The following is a 4,254-nucleotide window of genomic DNA, read 5'->3' as shown; positions in this document are numbered from 1 at the left end:
GAATTGCCCTGTTGCTGAAATGTGCTCTACAAATAAAGCTGCCTTGCCTTGCCTTGTCCCTCAGCCACACTTTTAAAGGACTCCTAAAGATAGGAGGACTTGTGCTTTCCCTCACTGATAGTGGAATACTGCTCCAGAAGCTCACTCCCTGATATGACAGAACGTTCTGTGAAAAGGCGGTTCGCCTAAACGCCAAGTCGCAATCACCTCTCATAGTGGCTCTAGTCACTCGAGTCCCGGCAACACTGCTACACTTTTGTTTAATAAAATCACTCAATGGTGGAGGCACCAAACCATGTATAACCTTATAGATTAGACAGGTTGATTCAAATAATTTGAAATTAGCAAAATTTAAAAGCTTATATTTATCTAAAATTTGGCAATGGTGTTATGATCTGTGATGGATCACATCTGTGATCGATGGTGTTGTCATGGTAACAAACAAACTATATACAGAACGTTTTGCAACAATGAATACAACACATGGGTCGCAATTATGAAGTAAAATGTAATGAACAAGAGTTTTCATACTCAATATAATTCTTTTTTTAACTTTTAATTTTTTTATGATCAGTGGGATTTTTTGTGTTTTTGGTTCTTTTTTATTTTTTTTATTTCCACACCAGGTGTATGTGTGTGTGTGTGAGTAAGAGAGAGAGGGGGCGGGGGGGCAGCTGACAGTCAAAAAAAAAAAAATCTCAGATGGCAGAGACGCAACGGGAGTTACATTTAAACCAAGCAGCATGTCTGAAACCCACGTTCACCAGAAATCTACTGGTTACTATGTAAGGACTACAAACCCCACGTTCACCAGAAATCTACTGGTTACTATGTTAGGACTACAAACCCCACGTTCACCAGAAATCTACTGGTTACTATGTAAGGACTACAAACCCCACGTTCACCAGAAATCTACTGGTTACTCTGTAAGGACTACAAACCCCACGTTCACCAGAAATCTACTGGTTACTATGTAAGGACTACAAACCCCACGTTCACCAGAAATCTACTGGTTACTATGTAAGGACTACAAACCGAAGTTAAAAACAAACCTGAAGCTGAAGAAACCCTAAACGTTAACGGAACAGATCCCAGACCCGACTGCCTGACGAAGGAGAGAGAGAGAGAGCATTTCTCCATGTTCTGTGTGTGGTGTGTATAGCGAGCGTGTTTGGAGGCAGGGGGGGGGGGTTGCTTGTATTATCACAGAACGCTGCGCGGCCATTGAGAGGTTTTATTCAATCCAAGCACGGATATTGACTCTATTATATTATTAAAATCACTTTCCTTGATTTATTTAATAGTATGGCAATTTCACTCTGCTTCAAATTCTCTCAGCCTTTTTTAGTAGTATCTCTCCAATTCTTGGGCATGTGAGTATTTGCAAATTGCACTGCATCTGCACTTATATATTGTTTAAGGGGCAGTATTATTATAATTATTATCATGGAGGTGCACACATGGTTTAAAGCAGATTTGGATGCTTAAGCATTTGGGCACCTGGAGTTGAAGAGAAATTATTAAGTCCTGACAAAAGTCTGGACATATACCAACCTTGACTGACCTTCAAAAAAAAATATAAAGGACTTTATCACTCGGCCTTATTGTTGTCCCTAAAGCCCACATCAGCTGCAGTCTCAGGTCTGAGTACTGTGTGGATGACCTTAGGAAGTGGGTGATGCAGCAATGTTGTGATTTTTTTTGATGAACTTGCCAAAGAGCCAATGTCTATCTCATCCTGCAGCCTGTTACATTAGAACATCTCTCCTTCTTCTGCTCTTTTGTCTCCTCCACACACAAAGGGAATCTCAGCTCTCCCCGCTTCTCTTCATCTCTGATAACTGTGTGGGCGGAAGCTTGGCAATATTCCTATACAGCCGTTGGTGGAGGTAACCATATTCTTTAAATCCTCCTAATTGGCCCCCTTTTTATAACAAACTGCACTATCTGGGCAGCAGTGTTGCATGAGAGCCTCAAGGAAAAACTGATGTTGACCAGCGGATAGATCACAGACACAAAGAAGGTGTGTGTGGCCAAGGCCACAATCGATAATTCTACAATCGCCTTACACTCTGACATGGAACATGTCATGCAACTAACTACCTATGCCTGAACCGCACACATGCCGGGATGGGTTAGGTTGTTAATATGAAAACATGACCACAGGCTCATATACTTTAAGCTGGTTTAACTCAGACATAGGCTGCAAATATATCATGACCATTATTTATCTTTGTGGTAATATATATTTTTTTTATAAAAATACAGTGGGGCTCGAAGTTTTGGCCCCCCTTAGGTAAAATTGTGTATTAAGTTGCAAAGAAGCCAAGAAAGATGGGAAAATCTCCAAAGGTGTCAGACCCGACTGGCAGAATAACCCAAACGCAGACAAGGAGAGTTCAATGAAAGTTTATTGAAACTAATCCGTGAACCAATGACCAACCAGGTGAAGCAGAGGAAAAGCTGTAACGGCAGGGGAGTGAAGACAATCCGGAGTGTAGAGTGTTGATGGTCCGTAGCAGATTACTGGATGTGCGACAGAGAGACGACGTTACCAAATACGAATACACGCGTAAGCAAACAACACCAGCAAAAGTCAGATGAGGCGCCAAACCACATACTAGTAGACTAACGATCCGCAGGGACTGGATGCAGGTCACGTATAAGAGCTGGTGGTGATGAGATGAGACACAGGTGGGTGCTGGTGATTAGGCTGAACAGGAACAGGTGATGGTGATTAGGCGAGCAGGAACGTGATGAGTGAAGGAGGCCACACTCCCCAGTTGCATGGCAACAGGAACCATGATGCACAGACCGACAACAACAATACAGACAGACAACAGGATCAGAGCGGGGGATGCCTGCAAAAGGCATCAAATGACAGATAGACATTCATACAAATAACAAAAAGTTAGATTTTATTTATTTCCATCATTTACCTTTCAAAATAACAGAAACAAAAAAAATGGCATCTGGAAAACTTTGGCCCTCTGCAGAGTTCTAGCACCAGGTACCAGGACCGACCAGGTAAGTCATCTTAAGGTTTAAATGCTCAGACTCATGCAATCCCCCCCCCCCAACAATCAGCACCATGGCTTCTTCTAAGCAGTTGTCTAAACCTGAAACTGAAATTAGTCAACGCTCACAAGCAGGAGAAGGCTAGAAAGATAGCAAAGAGTTTTCAGATGCCGATCTCCTCTGTTCAAATGTAATTAAGAAATGGGCGTCATCAGGAACAGGGAAGTTAAAGATCTGGAAGACCAAGAAAAATATCAGACAGAACAGCTTGCGGACTGGGAGAAAAGCAAGTCCAGACCCTTGTTAGACTGCCCGATCCTTCCAGAAGACCTGGAGACCTGGAGTTGTTGTACACTAGTACCTCACCACAAAATCAGACATTTGAAGTTTGCAAATGATATAAAGACAAGCCTGATGCATTGTGGGAACAAGTTCTGAGATCGATGAGGTTAAATAGAACTTTTGGCAAGAGCAAAGGTACGTTTGGAAAGAAAGGGGACAAAATTTAGTGAAAAGAACCTCTGTCCAGCTGTTAAGCATGGGGGGGGGAATCAATCATGCTTTAGGGTTGTATTGCAGCCAGTGGACCAGGGAACATTTCACGAGTAGAAGGAAAAATGGATTCAATAATTTCAGCAAATTTTGGACGCTAACTTGATACCATCTGTGATCTTTCGAGCCCCAATGTAAGTTGTACTTATAAGATAAGGATGTTTTTATAGACGAAGGCATGACTGTGCGATAGGCTCCACCATGTCCCCCCTCTAATGGGGAAGTGGAGAGAAGCATTGGAGACCTACAAGGGAGTTCCTCCGAGACATGGTTCTGGTACGTGGATGACACATGGGTGAAACAGGACCAAAGAAATCAGGCCCTTCACAGACCAACTACATCAAGTTCACAAAAGGAGAAGCCAGGGGGAATAAACTCCCCTTCCTGGATTGTTGGATAAGTTTGCGGGAAGGGGGAAGCTCCAGGTGGAAGTTTATCAGAAGCCAGCCCACACTGACCAGTACCTATGTTTGACTCTCACCACCTCTAGAGCATAAACTGGGATTTATACGCAATTTGCAACGTCGGGCGGAGACCGGCCGACAAATTGGAGGCCAGGGATAAGGAACAAAACATTTAAAACATGCAATAAGGTCCCATGGCATGAAAATGTCACTTTAACAGGTTTTTTAACATTAATACACATCCCCCCCAACCGGCGTATGGCCCCCCCCATTGCTGGAA

The 4,254-nt window shown here is 43.0% G+C and overlaps 1 long non-coding RNA gene across 1 annotated transcript in view; it reads left to right on the top strand.

Moving 5' to 3' along the window:
• LOC116686392 (uncharacterized) overlaps nucleotides 1-4,254 on the top strand; it is a 21,825-nt gene that overhangs the window by 9,297 nt on the left and 8,274 nt on the right. The window lies entirely within an intron of this gene.

The sequence above is a fragment of the Etheostoma spectabile genome, unplaced genomic scaffold, assembly GCF_008692095.1.
Source record: "Etheostoma spectabile isolate EspeVRDwgs_2016 unplaced genomic scaffold, UIUC_Espe_1.0 scaffold362, whole genome shotgun sequence".
NCBI lineage: Eukaryota > Metazoa > Chordata > Actinopteri > Perciformes > Percidae > Etheostoma > Etheostoma spectabile.
Note: the sequence above shows the minus strand (reverse complement) of the source record. Positions and strands in the feature narration are given on the sequence as shown.